We start from the raw sequence: 15890 nt of genomic DNA on the forward strand, positions 1-15890 counted from the left end.
CTCATTCTTTTTCCTACAATTGTCTTTGTTCCTTCCTTGTTTTCGGATAAAACCATGATTTTATTTTTCTCCCAAAGTTCATAATCTTTTTCTTCTTTATTTGCTTTATATTCTTATTTTCAGAGTCCTCGACAACTTTCTGTTGTTCTTGGTTTTCTCTTGCTCCTTGGAAGCCATTTGCTATCTGGTCTACATGGTCTTCTGTAACTTCAAGCGGACCCTTTGCCTTTCGTCGGGGAAAATGAACGGCCGTCCACTTTTTCAATTTAGACCTCAATTTCCCAAATTCATTTTTCTTATTAGTTGTTACCGACGTGTCCTTTTGCGCTGCAGTCAGTTCGTCTTCTTCATGCACCGGTTTTAGGTCGTTTAAGTTATTTTGTAATCCACCTCGTTCGGAGAAAGGTATGATGATTCCTTCATTTTCAAAAATGCCTCCAACGTCGGGTTTAGTAGCTGAAGGTGACTCATAAGGAAGGTTCGAGGAGCATTGAGCAGTGTCCGTTGCTGGGGAATCCTGAAACGTAAATGTGTCTTGGTTGAGGTCTGCTTCATTGATGTCTGTCAGAAAATCTTCAGAAATTTCAAGGTAATGGATGTGATAAACTTTCCGGTATCGTTCGTAGTTCTTCAGTGTATAATATGATTCTGCACCTACATAGAGGATATGGTGATCAACTGCCTTTTGGACTTTTTTTGCTTCTGACTGTTCTCTTCTGTCTCCTTTCTGCTTCGTAGCTACAGTAAATTCATCCAACAAATTTTCATGCATACGAACAGTATGATCTTCCGAATCGTTCACATCCTGTGACGGAAAATGAGCTGAAAAATAAGCAATCCACTTTTCCCAATTTGATCTTAACATCCGAAACTTGTTTTTCTTTTTCGATTAACCAGCGGGTTTAATAATTTCGGGTACTCCTCTTTCAGTCCTCATTTTTCTTGAATGAGTAGCAATCCACTTTTTCCATATTGTCAAAGCTTTGACCAACTTATTTTTCTTTTTTTTCAGTTAGAGCGGGCTTAGTAACTGAAGGTAATTCACATGGAATGACTGGATCTTCCGTTATTTTAGAAACAGCTAATGTTGATGGATCATGCGAAAACATAGGATTTAAGAGAAATAGTTGAATTAGGTAGTCAACATAGTCCTTAGACTTTCTGCGGAAGTCTTTACGGAATCTTAGAAGAAAGTCTCTGATTTGTTTTTTGTCGGTATGGATGTGGAAAACTATCGCTATTTCTGGTGGCAAATCTAGAGGCAACTTACTGATACCAGGTATGTGTGCGAAATGAACGTGGACTACTTTCGGCAATAACCATTCATCTGGATAATTTGACCAAAAAAATCTGACTCAGAAAAACCATAGTCCATTTCTGGATCTGAACAATCTGAGCAATATGACTCGGTTTCAGAAAAATCATATTCCATTTCAGGATCTGGATAATCTGAGCAATATGACTCGGTTTCAGAAAAATCATATTCCATTTCTGGATCGTCGTCGAACTTTTTGTACTCTTGAGATACGCTGGGTTCACTGTAGTAAGATGAACAGTCCACCATAACACTAAACTTCTTCCAGTTTAAATAACAAATCCAAATAAAGAAGCTTAAAATGGTCAATCCTAGGATGTATTCCATTTTGAAGATTTCTATTTGGTGTTGGTTAGCAAATGTATTTCTAGCTGAATTTGGACGTTTTCTTATAGGATTACAAGTGCTGATAACTCGATAGCAAACTTCTCATTTCTCGAATAAATGCTAGTTTGCAAAAGATACCTTTTGTTAACTTTAGCTTCTTGTTGCATGTCGATTCGTGACACATATTTCACACATATTTCAAGTGAAAAAACATGCGAAAAATTTAGTTTGTATCAATTTCTTTGACAATTGAAATGTCGAATCGAACTCAACACGGAATTCATGAGCGAGCTCAAACGGTCGAGCTCAAACTGCAGTTATTCCTCTTGTTTTCCTTATGGGACTACGGGGTTGTCAGTTTTTGAAATATATATAGAAAATTTGCAGACGAATTTTTGTTATTTATTAATTTTGAATTTGTGCTTCCAGTTTTATTTGAAGGTAACGACATTTAATTTGGTTTTGTTTGCGAAAATGGAGAATGCCGAAGAAGATGGAGATAATGTTTCTAAGAGTCTTGCTGAATAAGATTTAAATAAACCAATGCAATTGTGTTTCGGTGCTTTCCACGAAAGACAAATACCCATCGTTAAAGGGCAAATGTCGTATTCAACGAGAACAATAAAGATTAAGGCAATGAAAGGTTTGGTAAATATTTGTTAGTTATGTTACATTTCTATGTCTTATGTTACTTATTAGAGTTACTGTTCATTTGCACTGTTACCTCTCCATTGTCTTAGGCACAGGAACTGAGTACTAGAGCAAAAGTAAAAACCATTTTGTGCATTGTTTCCTCAAACATAAAGACAATATCCAATTTTATTACCCGCATACCAAAGGAATACAAAACTGCACTGAGCACTAAGGGAAGTTCAATGAGGAAATGAATCAACACTTCCAGTATAATGCTTTTTCACAAATAAAATACCATCCCAATTGGTCTTTATAAAGACAAAACGAACAACGTGAAAAAAGTGCACAGTTGCTTAAGTGTCAACGACAGATCTAAGTGGCAAGCTGCGTTTATGGGTTTAGCCCCTCAATTGGTATCGCCGACGACATGTTTGACAATCGGTTGCTATGTAATTGTGTTGAACCATCGCAGAACGTTAGTCGACTTCGAACTGCTAGGACCCTCCATTACAAGCTGGAAAACCGGAGCAAGGGTACAGACAACAACTATGTCCGCGAGAGTTACAGTTTCGCCGACGAGATATGTGTGAGTTAGCAAAATTTTGTTCAGGATTTCTAGATAATGTTGGATCTCTTGACGAGCGCGGTTTCGCACCGGCTTGGCGTTAAAAGAGGCATCTAGGAAAACTAAAACAGCAGGCAGTAGTTCATGTTCCGCTAGATTGATTCACTGAAGAATTTGAGCCTCCTCGAACAAACTGTTTCCTTTCAAAGATTTGGGAGCCAAATAAACGGATACCTCGGCGAGCCCCGATACATGGACATCTCCGGCAGACAATGCAGGAAACTGTTAAATATATATTTTCATTTGATTGATGATCCAAACTAGACAAAGGATGAAAGTTACCTTATATGAGATGAATGTTGATGATGGCAAGTCCAGTACTTCCGTTACCACGTTCAATTTCGTGTTGGCATACTGAGAAGCAATTAAGGCAATGTTCGTACCAACACTTCCAGAAGTGGAGAATAATGTTGGTCCATCAACAGGTTCCGCCCTATCAGAAGGAACAGTGTCATACCTCTGTTCATCTGAACTACTTTGAAAACTAGTTTTTCACATGCAAACCAAATGGTTTAGTAGGGAAAACTAGATTAAAAGTGACTAACGACATTGTTATTCCTTTTGAAGGACAACTAATGATTCACTTACCATAAAAAAAATGGGGGGGGGGGCAACATAACAATGTCATCATAGACCGCAAAGATATTTACTGACCGCAATTTGTTAGGCAACATTCAAAGAACAAATGACAGAACATTTAACGTTTTCAAAATACCTACTGGATGTGGATGTATTTGGTAAAAGGGTTACGTTTTATTTCGGCTTCTATATCAACCAACCCGAGTTTGGCTGTAGACGCCGCAATTTTAGCCACCAGTCCGAGTTTTGATTAGGCCAACACTGCGGCTTTCTTCATAGCTTCAGCCAGGCCAGCAGGATTGTTTCCAGTTGCTTGGGCGGATACAGCACTACCACCGCCTTTTCCGTCTAGGAGACCACTGACATCGGCAACCCATTCGTTAGCTTTCAGACCACAATCGTTCGAACCCTAAATCACCAATATAACATATTTGACACATTAAGATTGTAAACTGCCATCTATACCTTTAGTGAAGCGGCCAACACTAACTTTGTTTGCTTCAGCGTCCACGCTGAAAAATACGGCAGCAGTTTCCGACGATAAAGATTTCATTTGCTTCAACGCACCATCAAGAGCCTGTGAAATCACGACGTGGTTTATAAGAGATCTTGATGGCAGGAAAATTATTCTACCTTGCTGTTGGAGAAGGCGTTGAATTCGTGTACAATGAAAGGAGTATTGACACGTTCTCCGATCAATTTCTTGGCCGCTTCAGCAACGTCACTCACGACAGCAGCTTTAATTCCACGTTCAACATCATCGGCGCGCTTTTTCAAACCCTTCAGCAAGTTACGGAGTTCGTCCTTCTACCAGTATGCGATGTTGGCTTGAGATACATCGTCGGATAGATCTGTAACTACGCGAGCAGTCAGGGACTTGTCGGCCTGATTGATGTAGGGAGAAATTTTTTTTTACACGACATCGTCTTCATTTTGGAGAAGTTCGGCTTTCTTCAATGCCTGTGGAAAAACGTATTCTATTAACTATTACAACCCAAATTGTTCTTAACATAATTACTTTGGACGCTTCTGGACCAGTAATGGCAACAATAAGACGGATTCATTTAGTAGCTTCTTCCGAAGATATGACGGAATCATCAATATGTACTGACCACTTGATGTGTCTGAATAAAAAGATAAGGCATCAGACGTTTTGATGACCAACCTCCAAATTCCAGAACTTGCGTTCCACTGCAAAACTCGATGGACGTGGAATTACCAGCCGGATTTTCTGGATCTACTTCACGCTTTTCAACAGGTTTTCCAATTGAAACAACACGTACTGGGTTAGTGTAGATTTCTTCGAGTAGCTCACGAAGTCCTTGAACAGCTTTGGTGACAACTAAAGCCGATTCCTTTGTGTACACTTCTTCGTTCCTACCGATAATTTCGTTTGCAATACGTTAGGTACGTTAACTTGCTCTGAGGACATTGCAGCCTAGGTTTAAAACAAATGAAATTGTATTATTTTATTTGCATAAAGTAAAGCATCTATAAATACCTTGTTGGTAAAATTAAACCGCATTTTTCCAGGGGCAAGAGCCACAAGAGATCCTCGCTTAGCAGCTACCATACCGACGACTTGCCTCAATGGGTTGTTCAGAACAAGGGTTCCCGTGTAATTGCTCATTATCGATCGTCTTCTAGACTGATCAATATTTAGCTTAACCTCATCACCAACACGTAGCAGACAAAAAAAGTTGCCCAAATGGGTAACTTTGTACTCGATTATAAGTTGGCATAAGCTAGGTGTTTGGCAGCTCACGCACCTCATCGTCGACTTTGGTTATGAAACCAACATAATTCGCTTGGCCACCAGACTAAGTGTAGTAAGATGTTCTATCCAAAAGAATTCCGCATTCGACACCACTCGTCACCTCTTGGTAGAAAGCCTTCTGAAAGATCGCGATAACCTTGCTGGTGCATGCATCAAATTCTGTTGAATAAAATCTTTAAAAAATTCCTGCACCAATAGAATGAATTACCATATGGGCTATCGACCTCATCGGAAACTCCCTTATAATTGTACTTAAGGAAATCGTCCGTACGGGGGAACCCTTTTTTTAGCAGTTTGGTGATGGCGTGGACATTGAATGCGATGGTGTCGTCAACACGTGAACCCTTCCTTTTAGAAAGTAGCACAAGATAACACGCAATATAGTTAAACGAATAAATATTAAATTTATGTATTACATACCTGCACTTGCTTTTGGCTTCTTCTTTAGCAGCCATATCAATAGATAAATCTTTCTCTTCGCTCATAAGTTGTGTCAAATCGATAGGGAACCCATACGTATCGTACAACCACCATGCACATCAACTTGAAGACGTATACATGAATTAGAAACAAAGAAGATAGATAAATAAATAAAAACGCAAGCTGACTGTCACCGCTGCAACTTAATAGGCGGTAGAGTGGTTTGGCTAGATTTGGAAATTGTTCGCTCTAGTAAATCTGGTCCTCACGTTATTGTCTTCTAAAATAGGGTCTCCTCATCGTTGACGATGTCTATCACAAGTTGACGGTAACGGTTGACCTGAAAACACATGGGGAAAAAAAATTTACTTTTGTTTCATGCCTAGTTGATTCTTGATTGACAATGTGTTTAGGTCACTTGTAGTGATGAAGGTAATTTACACAACAATACACAACTAAATGTTAGCCATTATTTCAAAACAAAAGAAGCAGGTTGGAAAAGATTGGGCACTATTTACTGTTCTTCCTTTCCTCTTTTGGGCTTTTCTCATAGATTTCCTTACTCTGGATTCATCGGCCAATCAATATAGGAGTGACTGAACTTGGAAGTGTCTGTCTTACAGGTTGAGCAGCACTAAGCATATTTACCTTAATCCATGAGTGTCAAATAGGTATCCATGTACTTCTTTCAATAGAATATCCTAAATCTGCACCTTTATAGTTGTCAATTTCAACAATTGCACTTCATTTTTTCTTTATTCTTTACAGGTCCTATTGATGATACAATTGCAATTATTGATAATACAAAAAATTTTATCTCCAAAAAAGCTGTTATTTTTCCAGGAAACTTTTTGAAAGGTACTTGTTTACCTTTCCACAACACCCCCCCCCCTCCCCGTATTACAACTGTAGAACAAGAAGCAGACGTTTTTCTAAGTAAATTTCTTTTTCCTTATGAAAAAATCCTTTAGCATAATCAGATAACTTAAAAAGACTAATTGTGTCAAATAACTAATTACTGACATCACAAACTACACTACTCATGACATAAAAAACGAAAACAGTTTGACACTACAGTCACTAGTCACAGTCAATCACTTTACGTCTGCTACGGTACATTGTAAACAAGTACCTTTCAAAAAGTTTCCTGGAAAAATAACAGCTTTTTTGGAGATAAAATTTTGTGTATTATATCAGCACAGAGGTATAGTACACGATTCCAAAAGATTTTGTAATAAAACTAACTACAACTTAATTAAATATATTATTTTTCATTTCCCTCCTATAGGGCCCGAGAGGAAAAATACCCCAGGTCGGAATTCAGCCTTGGCAACTCAGCATCCGATCTTGGTCTATCTGTTGATACCTTGTTGGTTAAATCTAACCGCATTCTGTCACGAGGAGGCGCCACAATAGATCCTCGCTGATCAGTTACCATACCGACGACTTGCTTTAATGATTTTATCTGTGCTACTGCGGACAGGTGCTGCCGCCTACGTTCCTGAAATACACGACACTTTTGCAGATAGGAAATTCTTATGCAGTACACGATACAATACCTTTAAACTATTATTCCCTGATACCATCTCTCCTACAAATCTGATTAGTTTTCGCAATTGTATAATAAATTAACAAATGATATTTTTTACGTGTTTTTTTACTTGAAATATGTGTGTAATATATAGCACAACGATAGCAACATTTTTTTTACACATCGTCATGCAACTAGAATTTATTGGAAAATTGCATATTCGGGAAAAGAGGGTTTGCTATCGAGCCAATTAACACTGGCATTCATAAGAAGAAGTCAAAATTCAGCAACGAACACCCTCTAGAATTTTAACTATCTACACAATGGAAGGATTACGACACGTTTTATTACGTTTTTTAAATTTGATAATACCTGGAGTATTGGTTGAAAGATGCACTCAGCTGAAGACATCACACTCAAACTTGAACCCAACTACTAAAGCGGGTGGTCCTAAAAGACGTCGACGTGGAAAAAAACGTAAAAAAGTCGTTAATGATCATTTCGATGAACCTTCTCTACAAGAATATGATAGTAACGATGAATTAACGAATGGCACAAAGTCTTGCTCGTTAAACCAACCGAAACCAGAAATTTTCGAAGAAACGCAATATGAAAACCAGAAAAAGAAGAACGTTAAGCTAAAGCCAGAAAACACGGCGAACTCCTCCCAAAAACCCAATATGTCTAAAAACTGTTCCTTAAATAGCTGGTTAACCAACGTGCCGTCTACAGAAGAAAATCAGCCCAAAGTTCAAATGCTGACACTGGAGGACGAAAGAAAGGCAGTTTTGTTCGCAAACTGCCTTTTATTCGTACTAAATGAATGCATTTCACCTGCTCTTGAACGTTACTTTTTGAAAAGAAACCTACTATCCGCCACAGGGAATGACTTTAAGCAAATAATCTACGAGTTAATTTCTGAAAAGAAAAATAATAAGCATTTCTTGAATGAAATCTCAACGGACGAACTGTATGAGGCCGTTAAAGGACGAAATAATTTGTGTCATTTCGATTTATGGACGATTTACAGTAGTTGGGAGAGCATTCTCTGCTGTTGGGCAAGGGTTTGCGAGGCTGTTGATGACCAAGAAGCTTCATATTCAATCAGGCAAGTGCATTCTCAAATGATTCAAGGTAAATTTAAGGCAGTGGTATGTAAGAGGTCGCTAAGATTAGCTTCCCAAGATTATAATGAAGGAAATGGATTAGCCATGATGGAAATTCTTTTCGCCTGTATGCTGAAGATTGTGGCGCCGTCTATCAGGCAGTTTCTAACCTCCAAACACCACGACTTTCTCCTTTGCTCTTTAGATATATTCGATAATCTGCAAGAAATTATAATGTTTTCAAGACTTGACAGTAATTTCTTTGCCAACGGGGAATTCCCCGGTGACATCGAAAACACTCTGAACGTGTCTCTTGAAGCGCGTAACCATATATGCCACCAGCATCTATTCGAAATTCTCCGGGATTGGGAAAAATACCTGGTTTCGTGGCTCAACCTTTTAGATATCATCAGAGATTATGAGGCTAAAAAGAAGCTGAACCGCGTTCTAGAAAAACTTATTGAGTGTAAGAACAAAGGGCTTTCAATAAATCCCACTAGATTCCTGTAATGAACTGTGAAGAAAAGAATCGAGATAACACATTAATGGACCCCATTGTCTTTTAGGAAGAAGCAAGTGCACCAGAAAGTGCCATACCAGACGAAGGTATTCAAAATTGCAGTTAATGTAGTTTGAATACCCAGTTTTAAGGATGGTGACTCGTGTACTGAAAAGGACCGAATCACCATTACCATCATAATCTCGAGTGTTTTGCAAGTTCAGTTTTAACGAATTTCTGGTGCATGTTAGCAAGTGCATGCAAGTGACGAGATGAAACAGTACAATGCTACAAAGTATTGTATTGTATGCATCCCATCTACTTTCTGCATTTTTCACCAAGAGGCAACGAAACGACGATACCAGACAAAGGTTTTCAAAATTGCAGTTAATGAACTTTGAATACCCAGTTTTACGGATGGTGACTAGTGTACTGAAAAGGACCGAATCACCATTACCATCATAATCACGAGTGTTTTGCAAGTTCAGTTTTAACGAATTTCTGGTGCATGTCAGCAAGTGCATGCAAGTGTCGAGATGAAACAGTACAATGCTGCAAAGTATTGTATTGTATGCATCCCATCTACTTTCTGCATATTTCACCAAGAGGCAAAGAAACGACGATACCAGACAAAGGTTTTCAAAATTGCAGTTAATGTACTTTGAATACCCAGTTTTACGGATGGTGACTCGTGTACTGAAAAGGACCGAATCACCATTACCATCATAATCTCGAGTGTTTTGCAAGTTCAGTTTTAACGAATTTCTGGTGCATGTCAGCAAGTGCATGCAAGTGACGAGATGAAACAGCACAATGCTGCAAAGTATTGTATTGTATGCATCCCATCTACTTTCTGCATTTTTCACCAAGAGGCAACGAAACGACGATACCAGACAAAGGTTTTCAAAATTGCAGTTAATGTACTTTGAATACCCAGTTTTACAGATGGTGACTCGTGAACTGAAAAGGACCGAATCACCATTACCATCATAATCTCGAGTGTTTTGCAAGTTCAGTTTTAACGAATTTCTGGTGCATGTCAGCAAGTGCATGCAAGTGACGAGATGAAACAGTACAACGCTGCAAAGTATTGTATTGTATGCATCCCATCTATTTTCTGCATTTTCCACCAAGAGCCAACGAAACGACGATACCAGACAAAGGTTTTCAAAATTGCAGTTAATGTAGTTTGAATACTCAGTTTTACGGATGGTTACTCGTGTACTGCTAAAAGTACCGTGTCACCATTACCAGAATCATCTTGAGTGCTTTGACAAGTTCAGTTTAAACTCCCCTGGTAGCACACTGATATCCATAGGATGTCCGTCACCCATCCGACCCGTCCGACTCGGACGTCCGAGCCGACTGCCATAGGATGGGCGCTGGACATCCTAACGTCGCGCCGTACGACGTCGGAATTGGGACGTCCTTTGGACGTCATGAAAAATTGTCCATAGGACATCCAACCATCGACAACAAATAGCCATCACCAAATAGACGTCGTCTGGACTTCTTGTTTTGATCCCTATCCCGTCGCAATTGGACATAATTTGTACTTGCATAGCCCTTCAAGTAAAATTCACTAAACCGTATACCCTCGATTAAATGTTTGTATTTCAATTATACGCAACAAATCCACAATAAATCGGTAGAATACGCGCATGGACTTAAACTCAAGAAGCGTTTCCTTAAATTGCAGATGTATGACGTAAGAAGATTTTGTGTTGATCGTCGATAGTATTGGCAACTACTTTTCGATGAATGTCGCCTCCTCTTTGATGAAAAACTCGACTACCTCTTCTAATCCTTCAGTTTCTTCGGTATCAACGTTGTTGCGCAATTCAATACGACATAGACGTTGAACATCATATTCCTCTTGAATATGGAATCCGAGACTGAATAAATCAAAGTAAAATAAAAGTAAATTAAATAAACAGTAACATTATAGATACAAATTATTTAAGATAATTACTCGAGAACCAAAAAGACACCCGGAAGGAGGCATTAAATGCAACTTGAGCAAGGCCAGGTACTTGAACTTTTCTTGGTTGTTTGTTTTGATGGACAGTTAATTTGGAAAGGTGTACAAGCTGATTCTCTTCTACACCAATGACCCTTTGAAAAGAAAAAATTTAAATAATTATTAATTAACCATCAATAGAAGTGAACAAAAACTTACTTGGGTCGCGTTACTCATCATTGCTGTCAGAACCAGGCTTCTCTGGGACAATTCCCGTCTTATTCCGTACAGTTTCTGCAGCATGCTTTACAGCATTACGGGTTTCCTTCATAAGTGCATTGTCTGTAACTTGAGCAAACTCTTTCGCATGGCGAATTCCTGCTGTAAAATCAATAAGTTAATAACGAGTTCTAAAAGAAAACATAGCTTGTTTAAATACATACTAAAAATTGCTTCAGTAACTTTCATTCCCTGTAACTTATGCTTTTGGGGTTTGTCCTTTCTTTTTTTTCCACTCCAGTTTACGACGGCTCGAACTTCGAGTGAAAGGACCCTCTCCCAGGCACGTTTTACAGCAACAGCAAGGGTTTCGCCACCAATTTGTTTAACCACCCTTAAGTTTAAACAAAAACATAAATTTGTGTCATATTTACCACCAAAAAATTGAAATACAAATATACAACGCAAGTCGTATAGGTAAACACTATTAAGTAATGTTGAATTAATTTTGAAATAAGAATAAAATTGCATAGACCAATCAAAAAATCTTAAGATAACTAAAGAAAAGTAAATAAATATGTAGAAGTTTTTTTACCAATTTTAAATTTTGATCAGCATTTGTCTCCAAATGTTTTTCATAGGCAACAAGGTCATCGCGGGTCTTTAATGGCAATTCAAACATATCCACTAAAGTAGACTGATCATTTTCCATAACTGATTGCGATAAATTATTATTGGATTTGGCAATCAGCATATCCATTTTTGCTTCCAACTGAGCCGTTTTTCCCAAGTTTTGACACAGGAAACGCAATACTCTATGTTTGAACGTTGCCTCCTTGTCGTTTGAATCATTAGACTGTGGCTGAGATGGCAATTGAATCTGCTGAGATTGTCTCAATGGAAGTGATAGATGCTCCATATTTGTAGGTAATCGCCGGTTAACATGTGCTAGTGGAGATGTACGATGAGCAGGTGACAATGATGGTGAATGAGACCACACGCCCGTTGGTAAGGCATTTCGGTTATCCGGAAGCAATTGCGTATATGACGTAGCGAGTATACGGGCAGCATCAGCAACAGTACTGTTTACCGGAAGCAATGGTATGATTGATCTATCAGATACAGAGGGAGCAGCAGCGGCAGTGTTATTGTAGCTTGACAGATTTAAGGTATTGCTATCATCAGCTTCCATTTGGCCTTGGGTTGGAGATCCATTCAAGGAATTAATAACTTGACTTTCTTGCTCGTCTGGATATTGTGTAGATGTGAGAAAGCCACTGGTAGCAAATTGGCTTTATGAATCTTGCAAGTTGTTGTTAGACTGTAACACTAGAAATAAGAAAAAATAATGTAACAATGTTGTAGTTCAATAGAGATAAAGTTTCTTACATGACTTAGTGAAGCTCGCAGCAAAATTTCTAGGGACAGGTGGAAGAGTTACAGTGTTGTTCTCGGTGTCACTGATGTTATCTTCTTCAATCGCTGAATCTTCAGCTGGTGAGTAGACTTGACGTGGCCTTTTTTTCCTTTTACCCCTTCCATACATATTGTCATCAGCCTCAGAGGCAGTAGGGGAGAACGGGGTCAACTTGGACATGGGTCATATGGGACAAAGACCCTAAGTGCTACATGTTATGGAAAAAAAAAATGTTTAAATTTTTGTATAGACTGCAATGTTTAACGTTCTAGAAAAAATATTGATTAAAATCGAATCATTATTGTTCTTGTTATAGCAGAATTTAAAAAATGGCCCTGTTTGATGTAATATTCTTCCCTATTACTGTAAGCATTTTAAAAGTGAAAAACACTACAAATGAATAAAATAATGATATGTGAAATAGCCAATTCATTTCTTTAATGATTGATAAAAAACTTAAATTTTAATGCCTTTCCAGTGTTAAGTTATTAACGAAATACTAAATAGCACCGGGTTGGGTCATTTTGGACACACAGTTTTGGGGTCATATCGGACAACTTCGATATTGGAGTGGGAGGTGCTTGTGGAGAAGCCATATACGCCCGTTTGACAAATCGATACTCGATACTCTGTTAAGCCCTCCCATTTTACTCTACCCGCCTAAAAATTTTCCATTTCAGCCCCCTATTTCGTAAAAATGACATAACTCTATATTTTTCATTTCTATTGCAAATATTTCAATATGAATGAATAAAATATTGAATAAGCAGTCTACCCATATTTTTTTAAAATTTATTTTATGTCTCCTTATGAGGAAAACTGGCAGTGTCCAATCTCACACCGTCCCTGTCCAGTTTCGCCCCGCCGTTTAAATAAAAACTAAAAAAAACCGACTTCATTAAAATCCTTATAACTCGTTTATTTTAAGACTTAAAAATTACAAAAATTTTTTGGAGTTACCCAAGAAGGTGCTGCACCATTAACTAAAAATAAATATTAGAAAAAGAACATAGAAATCTAAATAAAGAGGAAAGAAATTTTTTGTCCAGTTTGACCCCGTTCTCCCCTATTCAGGTCAGAAAACTCTACTGCTCTTGGTAAACGTTTCCTAGCTTCTTTGAAGGATTCTGAAAAAAGATTTGTTAACAAATCTGACTTCACATGAAAATAAACATTACTTTGCCAAATTCTCCTCTGTAACTACACTTGTAATGAGTCCAAGAACGTTCTGGTTGCTTACGTTTGGACGCAGCAATATCTCCCCCCGTATTAGGGTAGTAGCAAGAGTCATCGAAGAACCAAAAGTCTGGTATGATGGCAACATATTGACCCTCTTGGGTAATTAAATTGACAATGTAAAATTTCCCATTATTCTGATAAAGGGAGAAGAATATGAATAGTACACAAAAATTAAGATAAACATTATTATAATTACTTACAACAGCATTAGAAGCCATTTTGCCTAATAAATAAGGAAATCAAATAAAGAATCGGAGACCAATAAAACTAAAATCCAACGACGTGGTCAATGGCGACTGAAAAATGGCGTTGACGTTTAATCTGCCCCAATGATCGATTGTCATTTTCTGTTGCCAGATTAATTTTAAAATTCAAACTTATCCCCAATTGATGTAATTATCTCAAAAATTAGACGAGAAATACGATAATTAAACAAAGAAATTAATGGAATATTTTTTATATTACAGCTTCGATTTCAAAATTTATTATGTACTGCGTGATTATTTTAAGCCAAAAGGAGAGGTTAAATCTCATAAGTTCTCGTCGTCATTTTTCATCCAATGGATACATTTATGGGGACGTCTAACAGACGTAAATTTTGTGTATCCATAGGATGGACGATAAAATACGATGGGCACCACCACATGCTGGTTATGGCAAAAACATTAGACTTCTACCCATATAGCACATTTCTGCCGTCGGATGTCCGAATCATGGCCGAACATCCGTTAGATATCTATGTACTCAATGAGTAGTTCCAGGGATGTCCGTCGGCTAGTCACTTTGGAAGTGCAATGGATGTTCAAAAATTATATTCTACGGACCTCCTTCCAACAGCCAATTCATTTAAGGGTCGGCCTCGAGCCAATCGGGGCGCTTTTTTGCAAATAGGGTTTCTCATTTCGGGCCATCAAGGCGTGGCTCAGGGTGGAAAATTCTTCTCCCCGAATTCAATTGGGGTTTGCAATAATTGGATTGCAATCAATCGATTCATCAATGCAAAAAACATTATCGATTGACTGTTTCACCCGATCTATCCGATAACAACCCCGATAATAGCTCGTTCTACCCGCTTGCCCCGATTTTTACTCTGAAACCGAAAGAACGGCGTTTTTTTTAAATTGCTTCGGGGCAACGGGTTAACCTCAAATTTTTCCCCGCACTGCTACGGTTGAAAAAGTGGCACCTCAATTCGGTATGGCGACAGTAGAACTCCAAAAACAGTAGAACTTCAAGACATTAGAACCCCACTTTTAAAAATATTTAAAAAAATTGTTGGTAAATCCGACAGTAGAACTCCAAGTACAATAGAACTCCAAAGACATTAGAACCCAGCTTTTAAAAATATATTAAAAATTTTTAGATAAATCTGACAGTAGAACTCCATGTACGATAGAACTCCAAAGACATTAGAACCCCACAAAAAAAATTAAAATGGTATGGCGACAGTAGAACTCCAAGACAGTAGAACTCCAAAAACAGTAGAACTCCAAGACATTAGAACCCCACTTTTTAAAAATATTTTCAAAAATTATTGGTAAATCCGACAGTAGAACTCCATGTACAATAGAACTCCAAAGACATTAGAACCCAACTTTTAAAAATATATTTAAAAATTGTTGATACATTTACCCGACAGTAGTACCCCGCCACCCGACAGTAGAACCCCACCACCCGACAGTAGAACTAATATGATTTTTAAAAATATATTTTTTTGTCCGACAATAGAACTCCAATACCTTAAATATGATATTTAATGCCCGACAGTAGAACCCCACCACCCGACACTAGAACCCAAACACCCGACAGTAAAACTCCACTGAATATTTAAATAATTATTACGGCCGACAGATGAACTCCAAGACTTTATTTTTCATTTCAATAAAAATCATAAAAGTAGGGCTCGGCCCCGATCACATTCTAATCGGGTACACCGCTAACGTTGACCGATAAAAATTAATCGGGGAAGTTTGACGCGGGGATTTTTCTGTCGGTGTCAGAATTGGTGCTGCACCGATTGCACCATCTTAGCCATAGCTGGCCATAAGCGAGTGGCCTTATCAGTGACCTTGTGTTTTGATAGGCCAACGAGAATCACATGACTAGGGTCACATGGTCGCATGCTAGATGGCAGTGCCATCAAGTGCCTTAAAGGTGCAATAGGGCATAGCCCACTGAATGTAATAGTTCAAGCCTGAAGTCTAGAACTGTAAAAGTGACTCACCCCTCCGGCGATGGGAGGA

At 38.2% G+C, this 15890-nt stretch overlaps 1 long non-coding RNA gene and 1 pseudogene across 1 annotated transcript; both read right to left on the reverse strand.

The window, feature by feature from the left end:
• Positions 1–2443: 2443 nt before the first annotated feature.
• On the reverse strand, positions 2444–6453 carry LOC116926954 (annotated as a pseudogene).
• A 4091-nt stretch (positions 6454–10544) lies between these two features.
• LOC116926823 lies at positions 10545–11383 on the reverse strand. The gene is made up of 3 exons (XR_006643215.1): positions 11216–11383; positions 10785–11153; positions 10545–10707 (listed from the first exon to the last, which is right to left on the reverse strand). It is a non-coding gene; the product is annotated as an uncharacterized LOC116926823 (long non-coding RNA).
• Positions 11384–15890: the final 4507 nt, after the last annotated feature.

Source organism: Daphnia magna, linkage group LG2 (assembly GCF_020631705.1).
Source record: "Daphnia magna isolate NIES linkage group LG2, ASM2063170v1.1, whole genome shotgun sequence".
NCBI classification, from domain to species: Eukaryota; Metazoa; Arthropoda; class Branchiopoda; order Diplostraca; family Daphniidae; genus Daphnia; species Daphnia magna.